Source organism: Zalophus californianus, chromosome 10, assembly GCF_009762305.2.
Source record: "Zalophus californianus isolate mZalCal1 chromosome 10, mZalCal1.pri.v2, whole genome shotgun sequence".
NCBI lineage: Eukaryota > Metazoa > Chordata > Mammalia > Carnivora > Otariidae > Zalophus > Zalophus californianus.
The window spans coordinates 75888887-75905393 of NC_045604.1; positions in this window are offsets into that span (position 1 = coordinate 75888887).

The following is a 16507-nucleotide window of genomic DNA, read 5'->3' on the forward strand; positions in this document are numbered from 1 at the left end:
GAAATATTTCCACATACGTTCTCTCTTCTGACCCTGGAGACATCCGTGAGGTTGGAAAGAACAAGTTAACAGTAGGTTAGGACATGGAGCCCCATACGTGTGAAATCACACAACTATTTGGTGTCACAGCCAAGGCGAGGATGCTGGTCTGTTGCCTCTTACACAAATCTACCACCTCTTGCCGCCACTCTCTCAAGGGGGGGTGAGATTCTCACATACACCTGGCTTCTGTGTTATTTCTGAGATTCCTAACTTCGTCCGAAATGATATTTTTGAGAATAGATTCTGGCCTGACCACAGGGCTCCTGGAAATGGCTCCCATGAGCGACAGTGAGGACAGCCCCTGCAGAACTTGTGTTGCAAATCTGTCTACAGAAATGAGTGAGAACCAGAAGCTGCTTTCCTCTTTCAACCCCTAGCTGGCCCACTGGTCAAGAAAAGAAAACACTTCCAGTTATACAGTTTGACTGCCGTGACAAGGGCTCCAAAGGAAAACGGCCCCTTTCTTTCCCTTTCATCCCAAACTCAGTGACATCAGACTCTGCTGAGGGTGACGGTTGCCCTGTGAAGGAGTCCGTAGGAAGGGTTGCCTGAGCTATGGCCTGATGAGCAGGGTGTATCCTACAGTGGTGAATTTTCTTTGTCCCACAAGATGAAAGCTGTCAAAGGAGCAGGAGGAACATTCCAGAGAAAGCAGCAGGCTGATAGGTTACATGGACACTCTCTCACCTTACCTCCTGGCCCCTGTGCTATAGACTGCAGAGCTGGGATCATGCTCATGCTCATGGGGCCAAGCTTGTGGAGGGGGGCTTGAGCTTAGGCACTCTCTTCTGTTTAAAGGCAAGTACAGTGCCTTGTGCTTTCCAGTGGATATGGTCTGTCTGTGCTGGTTCCACGTTTGGCTGAGTAAAGCAAAGCCCAAACGTCTGGAGCGTATGCTAAAGTTAAGCCCCTGTTGGCTGCATTATCTTTGGGAAGCAGGGATGAATCTGCTTGTACCTGGGATGTATTTCACAGCTCTGTCTACCTCTCTCATTTGGCAGATGTGGACCCTGAACCTGAGAGGCCAAGTGACCCTTTCAAAATCACCTGGAGAGGAGAGAGGACGTGATTCTCCCGCCCTCTGGTCACCTGTGGTTCTTTCCTGAATCAGGCATGTACCTGCCATCTAGATGTTTATGGGCCTTTGTCTGGATACTTGGAATAAAGCCCCAGTTCCTTTCCTAGACTTATATGGCTCTGAATAAGCTCTGGTCCATAGCCTCATCTTCTGCATCTTCTTTTCTTTTTTAAGATTTTATTTATTTATTTAGAGAAAGAGCAGGGTGTGGGGAGAGGAGGGGTAGAGGGGGAGGGAGAGAGAGAATCCCAAGCAGACTCCTTGCTGAGCACGGAGCCCAACACGGGGCTCGATCTCATGACCACGAGATCATGACCTGAGCCACAATCAAGAGTCAGAGGCTTAACTGACTGTGCCACCCAGGCGCCCCTCATCTTTTGCATCTTCTAATCTTACTGTCTATTCAGTTCCCCAAGCCAACACAACACTTCATCCTCAGAGCATTTTCCCTACTGCTGTGTCTGCAGTGCCTTCTCTTTGGTCCATCCATAGCTGATGCCTTCCCATCCTGCAGACCCTGGCTCAGAAGCCACCTCCTCAGAGAGGCTTTTCCTGATGGCTCTATTCAAAGTTGTCCACACTGGCTATCACATTACGCTGTTTTTCTGTTCTCTTAATATTGACCAACATTTGAAAGAACCTTCTGACCTGGGTGTTCAATCAATTTCCATGTTTGCTCCTCTCCCCACAGACTGAAATCCCCAGGAGTATGATACTCACCACTCTACCCCCAGTACCTAGAACAAGGGTCTTTCAAATAGGAGATGTTCCATTCCTATATGCTGAATTAATTGATAAATAAGTTGCACCTATATTTGCAAGTGAATATTTTTTTTGAAAACGGAAACATCTTGTACTTGATACCTTAGTCATTTTGGGCTGCTGTAAAAAGATGTCCTAGACCGAGGACCTTAAACAGCAGAAATATGTTTCTCACCATGCTGGAGGCTGAGAAACCTAAGATCTGGGTGCCAACATGATCAACCTCTGGGGAGAGCTCTCTTTCTGGTTTGCAGATAGCTAGCTGCCTTCTTGCCGTGTCATCCCATGGTGGGGAGAGTGACCCCTCGTCTTCCTCTTCTTATAAAGCCACTATCCCATTAAAAGAGTTCCTCTTTTAATGAGATCTTGCCATTTGCAACGACGTGGATGGAACTGGAGGGTGTTATGCTGAGTGAAATAAGTCAATCAGAGGAAGACATGTATCATATTACCTCACGGATATGAGGAATTCTTAATCTCAGGAACAAACTGAGTGTTACTGGAGTGGTTGGGGGTGGGAGGGATGGGGTGGCTGGGTGATAGACATTGGGGAGGGTATGTGCTACGGTGAGCGCTGTGAATTGTGCAAGACTGTTGAATCCCCGATCTGTACTTCTGAAACAAATAACGCAACATATGTTAAGAAAAAAGAAAAAGAAGAAGATAGCAGGAGAGGAAGAATGAAGGGGAATAAGTCGGAGGGGGAGACGAACCATGAGAGATGATGGACTCTGAAAAACAAACTGAGGGTTCTAGAGGGGAGGGGCTGGGGGGATGGGTTAGCCTGGTGATGGGTATTAAAGAGGGCACATTCTGCATGGAGCACTGGGTGTTATGAACAAACAATGAATCATGGAACACTACATCAAAAACAAATGATGTAATATATGGTGATTAACATAACAATAAAAATTTAAAAAAAAAGAGTTCCTCTTTCACAACCTCATCAAAACCTATTCACCCCTCCAAAGGCCCCATCTCCAAAAAACCATCACATCAAAGGTTAGTGTTTCAATGTAAGATTTTTATGAGAACATAAAAATGCCATCTATCACAGCATCTACCTTTTGCTTTACACTGTATTCAGAAATCTAAATACCTAGATATCTGTAACTATACCTATGAATATATGGGTGTCTATTACTCTGTCTGGGGTTTACCTCTTTAGAACTATCTTATGAACTCTTCAACTTCTTTAGGAGTTGACACCCCACTCTTGACTGATGTTCCTGCTTGCTCAACTCCAGCACAGAGCTGCTGTATTGATTTAAAAAAAAAAAAAACCAAAAAACTAAATTTGAAATTTTAGTAGTTTCCATTTTGGAACTCTCTGAGAATTTCGTGACAATTCTGGAACAAGTAGAGTCTTAATGTTATTAAGTCAAACTCGGGATCACCAGTGAAGGAAAAGCTTCTGTTCAATGGATCATAAAATGTAAACACAGATGACTTGGTCCCCATTAGTTTTGTAGGGGAAGTGATTTTCATGGGATTATGGACACCTGCTCACCCAAAGTTTCCTTCCCACCTTTCTCCTCTCTGCACTTCTTTCTCTTTCTTCATTTTCTTCTCCCTTTTTTTCTGCTTTTTCTTCCCTTTCTTTTATATCTCCGTCTCTCCATCCCCTTTCTCGCTTATGAAACGGGCTTCTTGAAGCACTAAAATCTACATTCTAAAATGAATGCATGCTCACATTCCTCGACAGGTAAATGATTTTCAAAAAGCTCACTCTTCAAGGCAATTTCTAAAAGGAAATCCTCACTTTCTCAATACAAAAGTCACTCTCGCCAGGCGGGCTTCAGAGATAAAGTGATCACTGTGCTCCCAATTATACAAGATGCTGTGTTTTTACAAAGGAGCTTACCTTGGAGAATAGAATTAATCTTTTTTTTTTTTTTCCCCTGAGTTAAATGTTGTTCTTGCAAAATGGCTGTATTCTTTACTCAGGGCACATATAATTTCCCATGATAACCCCAATAAATAAATACAGCTCCATCAGGAAGGGAGGCAAAAGCCTGTGTAGTTTAATATTATCTGAGTGACAGAGCACCCCAGATTACAAAACACAAGGAAAATAAATGACAAAGAAATGAGGATGCAGACAGGATAGCATTTGGTTCCTGCTCTGTCTACGGTGGGACCCCTGCCCACAAGGAGAAAACTCAGGTGTGCATTGCGATTGGACACCTGGTAGCAAATGTGGTTTTATGGATGTTCTTGGGAAGGCAAAGAAGAACTCATTCCAGCCCAGTCTCCATGTGGACATGTTTTCCTTTTGCCTCCAAACCTGCAAATATCTCCCCTGTGCCATTTGGTAATGAATGCCCAGCTTCGTGACAGGAAGGCCAAAGAGCTTTGTTTTGTATCTGCAGAATTTGCAAAGAGATTAACGGGGTCTAAAGGAATAAAGGACATCTGGAAGCACGGGCTTTGTGTTTTCCTTGAGTGTGCTTGAAAGCTGAGCATTGGGGAGAGGACAACTGAATTTACTTGCACCTTGAAAAGCCTGGTACCTCTGTGATTCAAACAGGTAAATAGGCTAGGATTGGCCAAGTCCCTCCTGGCAGTACTGGGAGCCCCAGTGGTGACTGCTAGTTTCATGTGTTCCAGCCTTCTCCAATCTGAGTAGTATGTGGAGGGGGCAGCAGGAAAATGCAGTTGGTGGCTTCATTTCAGTCCAGCAAAAAGAGACTGGGAGTTTGATGCACACTGATCACGGTTCCAAGTGCTCTGGGGAACAAAATTAAATCAGTCTGTTCTTGCCCTGATGTATGTTAAGGATATAGAGGGAGAGAAGCAGATCTTTGCACAGTATTGGTCAATAAATGTCAACCGGTACATTTTACTTATTTGATTTATTTGACTATCGCTCCCACCAAAATGTAAACTCTCGAGGGCAGGGATTCTGGATTTGGGGTAGAAGGGTTAGTTTGTTCACCGTTGTGTCCCGTTCACTAGACCGTAGTAAGCCCTGAATAGATCATTGCTGTATCTGCAGTTAAGCAACTGTTAAGACTCAACAACAGGAATATAACCACCTAAAAAAATGGGCCAAAGCCCTTAACAGGTACCTCACTAAGGAAGATGTACAAATGGCAAGTAAGCATATGAAAAAAAAATGCTCAGTACCCTGTGTCATCAGAGAAATGCACATGCAAACAACAAGATGCCATCCCACATCTGTTAGAATGGCATGAATCTGGAACATAGACAACAGCAAATGCTGACAAGAATATGGAACGGCCAGAACCCTCATTTGCTGTTAGTAGGAACGCAAAACAGTGCGGTCTCTTTGGCAGACAATCTGGTGGTTTCATACACAACTAAACATACTCTTACCGTACCATCCAGCAGTCTCACTCCTCGGTATTTACTGGAAGGAGCCAAAAGCTATGTCCATACAAAAACCTGCACATAGATGTTTATAGCAGCTCTGTGGATAATTGCCCAAACTTGATGTTCTTTGGTAGCCAAGTGGATAAATAAGCTGTGGTATATCCAGACAATGGAATATTAGTAAGCACTAGAAAGAAATGAGCTACCAAGCCACGAAAAGACATAGAGGAAACTTAAATGCATATTACTAAGTGAAAGAAGCCAATCTGAAAAGGCTACAGCATGGTCCCAACTATAGGAGACTCTGGAAAATATAAAACTACGGAGACAGTAAAAAGTGCAGTGGTTGCCAGGAGCTTCAAGAGGAGGGATGACTAGGCAGAGCACAGAGGATTTTTAGGGCAGTGAAAATAATCTGTAGGATATGATAATGATGGACACATGTCATGATATGTTTGTCTAAATGCGTAGAGTGTACACCACCAAGAGTGAACCCTAATGTGAAGCATAGAATGTACACTACTACCAAGAGTGAACCCTAGTGTGAAGCGTAGGATGTACACCACCAAGAGTGAACCCTAACGTGAACTCTGAACTTCGGGTGAGTATGACGTCTCTGTGTAAGTTCATCCTTTAAAACAAACGTGCCACTCTGGTGGCGATGTTGATGGTAGGGGAGGTGGTGCACGTATGGGAGCTGTGATTTTGTTGTGAACCTAAACCTTCTCTACAAAAATAGTCTTGCTAAAAACAAGCAAACAAACAAACCATTATTGAATGAATGAGCTGGTAAAGTAGATACAAAACCTAATGTGGAGATTCAAGGGCAGGATTGTTCCAATAGGTAGGCTCTAGGAGCAAAGGTATTTGAGCATAGCCTTAACTGATGAAACAGTGTTTTTTTTTTTATTTATAAAATTGACATCATAATATGATGTCATATTATATATATAATGCCATTATATATATAATATATAATATATTAACTTTTGGAAAAGGAAGAACAAGTGAACAGGCAGTGGTTTCATTTCCATAGAACCATGAGTGCGATTCATGTGAATTCTTTCTTTTTTTTCACACGTGGCTTCCCTGGGCTCACGTGGAACCTTGCTTCTCTCAGCGTGCACGTGTTCATGTTTCTGTGCATGCCTCCCTATGTATTGTTTTCGGCAAAAGTGTGAAATCCTCTATGAAGTCAGCCAAACCATGATTAACTCAAGTATTCAATGACTTGGATTTTTTTTTTAAGATTTTATTTATTTATTTGAGAGAGAGAGAATGAGAGATAGAGAGCATGAGAGGGAAGAGGGTCAGAGGGAGAAGCAGACTCCCCGGCTGAGCAGGGAGCCCGATGTGGGACTCGATCCCGGGACTCCAGGATCATGACCTGAGCCAAAGGCAGTTGCTTAACCAACTGAGCCACCCAGGCGCCCTCAATGACTTGGATTTTAAAAAGACAGATGAGTGAGCAAAGAGGGGACAGGTAAGCAAAGAACACAAGTGGAGCCATGGCGGTGCACCAGCATGGAGAACAAGTCTTGGATGCTTGCGTTTCAAGCTCTCCTGTGGCCCCAGAAATCCATTCACGTTTGCAGAAAGAAGATTGGAAGATTTTGGCAGAGGGATGCCTGTGACTGGTCCTTGAAGATGGAGATTTTGACCAAAAAGGGAATAAGAAAGAATGCAAGTAAAAACTTAGCAAATGGGATCAGTGCAGAAGTGATTGTCTTACAAGAAGCCATGATGCCATGAGGAAAAAAAAAAAATTTGGTCTCTAATTTGGAGCCCCCAAGGCCATTTGACTCATGGCCATGTTATCCTCAGGCAGAACATCATGCATGCTTAATTAGCTTTTGCTTTTGCATACACATCTGAGACTGTTTGTTCCCTCAGCAGAGTGACTTCAGGCCCTACCTCTCATTGCTGCTGAGCCTGGGGAATAACACGCCTTGCATCTCTCACCTCAGGCCTGATGGAGACTTTCTGTGAAAGCATGATCTGGAGTGTACAGATTCTTCCTTGCCTGTCTTTCTAGAAGCCCTGGGGGAAGAATCCCAATGCTCTGGTAAAACTTTGGAACAGTGCAGGGAGTATTGGAATGCACATGCACATCCTGACCACCCACCATTCACTCTTGTTTATTAATTCTGTCCATGCAGATGCATTCCCCCACGTCCTCTGTAGCAACAACAAACAACAACAATAAAGAATCCCACGATACCTGTTTCTTTTAAAGAACTATTTTAGAATCTCCAAATCAAAGCTCAAAAGGGAACCATAGCATGTTTTCGTATTCATTTCCTACTCACACTTGCACCTCAGCTTATATGCTACTTTTTCAGGAAAGTGTCCCCAGTGCTCCCTTTTAGTCTGATTTTAGATTCCTTTTTTTCACATCCCTGCACTTAACTTGTACCAGTTCTGAAGACACTGAGCTCTGTTGCACATTTGTGAATCTCCCCTTCCCACTGGAGAACAGGCTTCTCAGGGCAGGGCTTGTCTTGAGAGTCTCGGTAACCCCCTTCTGGTAAGTACTGTTTAGCACTTGAAGGGGAGCAGAAAATGCCACCCCCAAATGTGCCACTTTCCTCTATGGGTTATGAATCAAAACCCAGCAGTCTCAGGAAAAAAACTTTCATTCTTCCTTAACTACCTAAAAATATTTAGATACAGGGGGAAAAAGAGCTAGTATTAGAGGTAACTTCATTATCTGAAAGACCTGTCTGCACGACAGGGCAAACTTCTGATTATCAAACATCTGTTCTTCTTATCATTCTGTGGATCACCTTCTTCCCCTTTGAAGCCCCAGGCTTCTATCCCATTCCTTAGCTCAGGATGGTGTATAAGCCTCAACTGCCCAGCTTGCTTTTCAGTCTCAGGTCTTTGGGGTTCCTGTATGTACAAAATTAAATTTATTTTTCTCCTGTTAAACTGTCTTCTGTCGACTTAATTATTAGACCAGCCAAAGAACCTAAAAGGGAAGAAAGAAAAACTTTGCACCCGTACACACTGATCAGTAAATGTTTATGTCATTGAACTGTTAAATTGATAATGTGAATACATATCTCTCACTCTTGGCAAAGGGTTATGTTGCTGGAACATTCTCATGGGTATTCTCTAATAGAATTTTAGATGGTTCTGAAGAGTACCAGAATATGCCACCCCAAAATATGCCTTTGTCAGATTTTGAGCAAAAGTCTACTGAGAACAAGAAGACACAGGAAAAATACTTTATCTCCCCCTCACTGCCTAAAAATAGAATATAGATTTCCCCTTATGTAAAGTAGATTTACATTTATGAAGGAAATTTCCATTTGAAAGATATCTCTGTACCAGGAAGAGAGTTAGTAAGAGACAACCCATCACCTGAAAGATTCCTTTAACAAGACAACCCTTATTTACCACACATTTCCTCCCCTCCCCTTCTCATGGCTTGCCTTCCCATACAGAAATCCAAAACCCCTTTCCTTTATTCAGCCTAAGATGACAGTCTATTCTTGAACAACTTGAGTTTGAACTGGTGGGTCCACTAATACTCAGGACTTTTTTGATGAAGTACAGTATTGTAAATGTATTTTCTTTTCCTTATGATTTTAATAACATTTTCTTTTTCTGTCTCTTAATTTATTGTAAGAATACAATATCTAATACATACAACATAAAAAACAAGGGTTAATCAACTGTTTGTTTCATCGGTAAGGCTCCCAGTCAGCAGGCGATTATTAGTAGTTAAGTTTTGGGGAGTCGAAAGTTATATACAGATTTACAACTGTGTGGATGTTGGCACCCCTAACCCCCACATTGTTCAAAGGTCGACTGTATGTTTATACAGTCAACAATCTGGCTACCTCCTTGAGTCATGTTTTTTCCTTTACCAACTCCCATGCATAAGTATTTAATTAAAACTCTATCCTTCTGGTCAATCTGTCTTTTATCAGTTTGATTTCTGGGCCCTAGACATTGAACCTAGGAGGTCACAAGGAAAAATATTTTTCTCTCCTACAGTTCCGATTTATGTTTTACAGTGCAGTTCTTAGCGCATTGTTTGGTCTTCAAGGGGACCAGTGATGTGTTCTCTGTGATCTATAACAGGTATCTTCCCTATCTTAGGTCCCAGATTCCTCATCTATTTTTGGATGGCATGGAGGAAATAACTAAGCCTGTTGTGGCCTTTCAAGAGTAAAGAGACCTATTGGGATCATTTATAAGTGGACACTGTTTTATAAGCTAGTGTAAACATGGAACATTCTTAGACTCCTAATGGTAGCTCATCGGTAACTCTGAAGTGAATCCATTCAAAGTGCCTACCTGGGAAAAATTCTTGGGTGACATTTTCATATGTCTCATGGTCTTCTATACCAGGGGTGGAATAGAACAGCCTGCAAGCTGGCCACTTGTTTTTGTAAATAAAGGTTTATTGCAGCACAGCCATAGCTGTTGATTTATATATTAGCCTATGGCTGCTTTCATGCAATAGAGGTAGAGTTGAGTAGTTGTGGTACAGACTAGATGTCTTGATAAGCCTAAAAGATTTAATATCTGACCCTTTTGGAAAAAAGTTTTGCTGACCCCTGTCTATTCTATTATCATTGTCATTATAAAAAGACCTGGACTCATTCAACTCATATATTTTGTCAAAATTTGGACAAAGAACATTACTGGGCATCCTATGTAGGGTACTCTTCTGGGTTATATCTGGTTTCATTGTCTTTGACCTCTCTTTCAATTCTGTAAGTTACAGAAAACTGATGCTAATGCAAATGATTCTTATCCATAGAAAAGCAAATGAACTGTGCTCCGTGGAATGCAATTGATTTTAGCACTATGGATATTGACCAGTTTGGCTTCCAGGTTTGAGTCTATTTGTAAATTCACTTTGAGGTTCTTGGCTGCCTATAAAACTGCATTATGTTGACTTTTCCTTTCTAAAATCTTACTGGCTCCTTCAATTAATTAACAAGATAAATATAAAATCTTTGACACATACTCATTTTACATCTGTATATGCGTCACAATTTGACTTTATAAAAAGTGTGTCTGTAAGAACATGTGTATTATACATACACACAACTAAAACTCTATACTGAGTCAGAAAGTAGAAAACCAGGGTTGAGAGGTAAGCCTTGAATTAGACAACTTTAGTTTGTCTCCTAACCACACTATTAATTCATTAGGTGTTTGGAGCTAGGCATCTCAATTAACACCTCTAAACCTCCATTTTCTCCTACGTTCTGTGGTTATTAGAATAATTCCTGCCTCATACGGGTGTACGAGGATTAGATGCCATGATCCATGTACAATATCTAGCATTCCAGAAATGACCTGGCATTGTGAACTGTTGTGTAATTGTAGTCATAAATTGCATTTTCATTCATTAGCTGAAGGAAATTTTCAGCTTCCACGTGATTTTACCTTCTGCCAGCCACTTGCATGCAGCCCTCTGGCCCGGCTTGGGTTCTTCTAAAGACAGAATTTGAGATAAAACTTGGAGCAGGTAGTTTTTGTAGAGCAGATGGGGAAAGCTGGAATGAAGAAGCAGAGAGAGACGTGGGAGAAGAAAAAGGAAAAAGATGCCTTTTTCGTCCCCATAGGTATTGCTGTGGGAGGCTGGAGCTCGGTCCCATGGGGACCCTCTACACAACAAGCCTCAGAATGGTCTTTCTAAAGACAAGAGACTGAGACATTAGCTATCCACACCCATGGCTCCTTGGTTAAACGTGTTATCCAGGGGCATCAGCTCCTCCCTAAGTCCAGGCTACCCCAGGCTGAGGGCTCCTGTGGTATTGCAGTAATCCTTGAGGCAAAGCCAAGAGCTTGAGGAGGACGCTGCTGGTGTGCATGGTAACCATCCCTCACTGTGCATGCACTGGACACTCAGAGACCAGCCAAGGGGCATGACAGGTGCTCGCAAGCATCTCTTATACCCACCATTGAAAGTAGATAACCAATCCCTGACCAGCCCCGGCTCTCAGACCCCAGCTAGATGCTCTGGGTCTCCACACCTTTCAGCGGGACAAGAAGGACAAACACTGTGCAAGCAGTCATGCCAGGAGTCACGCAGTGGAATAAGGTAAGGAAGCCAGTTCTTGCTTTGGTGATGAGGCAAGAAAATCTCTCCATCCCTGCTCCAGAGACCTAACCAGCCCCAGGATAGACATTTGAGAGAAGGCACTGGGACCTTCTGATTTCTCCCCTATGGAAGACTTCAAGGAAAGCCTTAGGGAATGACAGGACCCCAGCTCAACCTCCCCCGTAGCCAAAACTCTAGGAGGAGAGCTAGGTTGCTTGCATCTAGGGAAAACACACAATTATCATACAGCTGCTTCTTCTCTTATAACTTCTCAGGTTCTTGGTCTGAAATCTGCATTTTAAAGGGTGACATTTGACATTCATATAGAAATATAGTGCACGGTTGCTAGTGTAGAGCTGCTATAGTTCAGCCATTTACCGAACGCTCTGCTAGACTCCTTACATGTATTATCTCGAAACTTGACGACAAAGGCAAAACTGGAGAGCTGGTAGAAAGATCTGTGGTTGCCATGGATCTGGTGGGAGGGAGGCCAGGATGAACAGGTGCAGCACAGGGGATTTTTAGGGAAGCAAAACTGTTTGGTACTGGAATGGTGAATGTTGCAGATTTGTCAAATTCGTGGCACTTTCTAACATAAAGGGGAAACCCTACTAGAAACTCTAGACTTTCACTAATATGTTGACATTGCTTCCTGAATCACAACAAATAGAACACACTCATGCCAAATGTTAATAATAGGGACAACTGTCAGAGGAAGGAGGGGGCATATGGGGCTACTGTACTTTCTGCACAATTTTTTCTGTAAACTAAAACTGCCCTAAAAAATTAAGTCCATTAGTTAGAAGAAAACCTTTAGAACAGATCCTTGCAGGTGGTCATTAGAACCTCCTGGTTACAGAGGAGGAGGCTCTTGGGGCCACATGCTTTTAACAGCATCCCAGGGATGGGGATCGTAGTTGATATGGCTCAAAACCCACGTTCCTGTCATCTTGCCTTCTCACTTCCTTCGTTACTGGCCTCCTGCCTCCCTGTTCGATGCTCTCTCTCCTCCGTGGCGAGTTGCCTTTGCTCTTCACCCTCTCTACCATTTTGACACGGCCCGGCCCCATGGGTCACCCTGCTGGCTTTTCTGCAGGCAAGCTCTCCAGGAGAACCAGCTTATCAACCAGAAGCTTTCTAATGAGCCTGTGAAGTGTCATCAATCCTCGGTCCCCGTTTTGCTGAGGCATCTCAGTGCTGTGATGTATGGATCAATCTAAGTGCTTCTGGTCTTTGAAGGGCCTGGTCCGGTGGCAGCCCTGGGAATCCAGCTCATTCGGTTACCATTTGGCTAATTTATAATTTAGCTGACATGCCGCTGCCGCTGTTTTATTTGTCTCAAATGAATGTCAATTGGTACATTGGACAAGGCGTTTGGGAGCGAAATTAACTAAATCATTGTTTGAATTAGTTAGGCTGCACTGAAATCCAACCCCCATGCCTTATCCCACTTTTTTTTTAAACAAAGAGCCTCCCCCTAACCCTCAACACACTCCTACACCCTCTCTCAATCCCACACCTCAAAATAATTTACTCTGGATGGAGAAGCACAGCTAAGAGTGTAATGCTCCAAATATATAAATAATAATGAGAACCTTTAATAAAATCAGACATAAGTTATGCAGTAGACATCAATTACAATGGATTTTAAAGGTTTTGATCTAGAACCCAGGCGGTGTTACATTTAGACTAATAACTGTAACCGTGATTTATGTGTTTGCAACCAAAATGGTTTCAGTGCCTCGATATATGTCCAAAGTAAAATTTATAGTCGGCTACAGAATGTATAAATAATGAACAGCCATATGTCATCACACATTTAAAAATGTGACTCCTTCTGCAGAGGCAGTGGGGTAAAATGAATTAAAATCCTAAGTTCATTGGGAATAACTTATTTGAGAGCCCTTTAAGGAATGTGCATAAATGCAAACACTGATTTTATATACATATATATATATGTATAATTTTTTTTACCAAGTCAAAGAAAAATGGCTGTTATGAAAATGACAAACACTCTTGGGAAATCTCAGGCGTCATCAAATTAAATAACAGTGTGAGAGAGAAAGGGAGAACTGGTCTGGATGCAGAACAACAATTCCTGCCAGGCAGGAATTTTTCTGACTCTACTGTTGCCGCCAGTGACCACAAAACCCTTTTAAATGGTCAATATAAGCCAACTAAGTTGAGATGGCATTGTGCCCTACAGTGTCCCATGAAGTTCACCCAGGATTTCCAGAGATGGGGGAGGGGCCGGTGATGAAGGCTGATTTTGAGATGGGCAACCACTCTGAGGCTTAGCCTCTTCATCTTGAAATGGGATGATAAGGTCCATTAGACAGAGTCTCTGAGAGAGCTTAGAACTAGTAATAAAAGTTGTGAAAGCCACTAATATAGTGCCTGGCTCAGGCAGTTGGTCTTCAGCAAATGTTTGTTGTGCTTGTCCTTTATAGCTTCTTCAGTGGCTGGTGTGTTGTTGGAGGCATGAACCATATCGTATTCATCTTCCTATGCATGATGCCTGGAAAAGTTCTAGTGCTTAGCAAATATTAATGCATCCTTGCTGAATGAATCAATAAACACGTTTTCATGGCTCTAACTGCCACCATGGAAGTCCAGGTGTCAGAAAGAGTTACAAGGCAAGCGTATGTCGCCTGTTTTGAGATGGCTGGGGGAAATTAAGTAGTCCTCGTTCATAAATTTACAGAAAATCAAAGCTTGCTTCCTTCAACTCCGACACAATGGCACAATTTAATCTTTGGCAATCAGGACGTTTTCTAAAAACTCTCTCTCACTTCTGTGGGTTCTCAGATATGCTGATGAGAATATAATCCTTCTTCCTAACCCCAAGGTCTCATGAATACGTGAGTCTAAAGGGATATGATTTAGTAATGATTATTGTGAGGGGTCTGGTGCTGGGTTGGCAGTTTGCTCCCTGCTCTTCCCACTAAATGGTCTCCAACTGCTATGTTGTGATTTCTTCTCTTGATTTTAATGGTCTCTGCTACTTCCCTCAAATTTAATTTCCAATTCCTACTGCTGCCTGTCTTACCTTTCCTTAGTCCTCCTAATAGCTACTGGAACCCTGGTAGCCAAGCGTTTCAGGTAAATATGGATGCGTAACACACTATTCTAAGTGCATTGGGTTTGAAACAATTCATTAATCGCACTCATGGTTCTGTATGTTAATGGAATGGATGGTTTTCACTTAGGCTGGTCTCCTGTGGTTCTAGTCAAGTGACAGCCAGGACTGGAGTTACCTGAGCGTTCAAGTGGATTTAGATATCCAAAACAGCTCGTCACATGGCTGATAATTGTGGCTGGATGCTCAGCTGGGCCCATGGGTGGGAAAACCAACACATGGTATCTCCTTGTGGTTTGAGCGTCTCATAGCTGGCTCCTCAGAGGTAGCAGACATATCCAAAGACCCAGGTAAAAGCTGTAAGACATCTCTGGCCTACCCTGAATCACTTCTGCCTCATTCTGTTGGTCATATATGGGAGAAAACAACACAAGGGTCAGCTGTCAAGAGACATGGTTCACTGGGTGCCATCTTTGGAAACTGGATCCCACATGAGTTGTTAAAAGTGAGTCTAGAACATTCAATGGGAGTTCATCAAGATCTTCTAGGAAAAAAGTTCCTGAGTTTTAGTGCATAGAATTATGGCTTTCCTCTTGACTTTGAAGACCCTTTTCTCCCACACCTAACCTTCTGATTATTTGCCTATCGAAGATTGCAATTTATTTAAATGATATTATTATTTTCATGATATCTGGGTAGGTGGGATTTGGCAGTACTTTTGGAGTGAAATTGACTGTTAGACACAAATTGTTCATTTATCTTGATGAATTTTCTGTTGCAACTTTTTACTTTTTTATATCCGCTTGACCATCTGAGCTTGGTGTTCACTTCCTCCTGTTTGGTTCTGTGAAGGGAATTAATTTTTGCTGACTCAAATAATGATTTTCTATAGCTTAGATTTTGAAATAGAGAATGTGTCTGCTTTATGCATGAGGATTGGTGATAGATAAAAGAGTACTTCCCTTGGATGTTTTTCTAGGCCTTTATCCCCATAGGGCCAAATAACTCCTCAGTGTAGTAAAAGAAAAAAAAATTATCCCTCCATGAAGGCATCTTAGGTTTGTTGCATTGGGCTAGATACTTCCTTTCTCTGAGCCTTCATTTCTTTATCTGTAAAATGGGGGAAATAAATCCTTTCTCAAAATGTGGTCAAGAAGTTTAAAAAAGAAAATGTAAATCAAGTGTTTAGTTGGGTGCCCAACACACTGTAAATTAATTACAAAGGAGAAATCTCTTCACATCTGCACCCCAAGAAACATATGTGGAACGTGTGTGTGTGTGTGTGTGTGTGTGTGTGTGTGTGTGTTCATTCCATTAACCTTGTCCTGTTATCTTGGAGACTGTAGGCACCTGTATTAATCCAAGTCTTGGCAGGGGAGAGATGCATAATCAGATTGAGTGATTTAAGGAGCATTTAGAAAAAGGGCTAGTTACAAAACTCAGGGCAGGGTTAGGAAACACTGCACATACATAGCAGTACCCCTGAGGGAGGGGCTGCTAACAGTGTGAAGGGGAGGGATTCTAGAACAAGGTTGACAACCTTCAGTAAAGGGTCACAGTGAGCTTTAGAGATCTGGAAGGAAGGGTGCAGGAGACTACATGTGATCTAGCTGCATTATTCTCCTTCCCTCTACTTCTGCTGGTGCTTCCCATCCAATGAACTGACTCTGAAGCCCAACAGGCCAGCCCTCCAGCTAACAGAGCCGGAGGGAGAAGCGAGAGAATGAATCTGGAGGAGTGAGCAGAAGATACCTAGCAGAGCCCCATTCTGTAAAGGCCAGTGTCTTCTACCACCTGGGACTTACCCATCACCAAACTCAGGTTATGCTAGAGTCTGAGGGTTTGGAGGGTTTGAGACATATTGCTGAGGTCTGGGAATTCTTTTTTTTTTTTTAAGATTTTATTTATTTATTAGAGAGAGAAAGCACAAACAGGGGAGCATCAGGCAGAGGGGGAAGCAGGCTCCCCGCTGAGCAAAGAGCCTGATGCCAGGCTCAATCGCAGGACCCCGGGATCATGACCAGAGCTGAAGGCATACACTTAACTGACTGAGCCACCCAGATGTTCCCTGAGGTCTGGGAATTCTTAGGAAAAAAGTTTTAATTCTATCTAGGTGATAATCTGGATAAAATAAGAACAT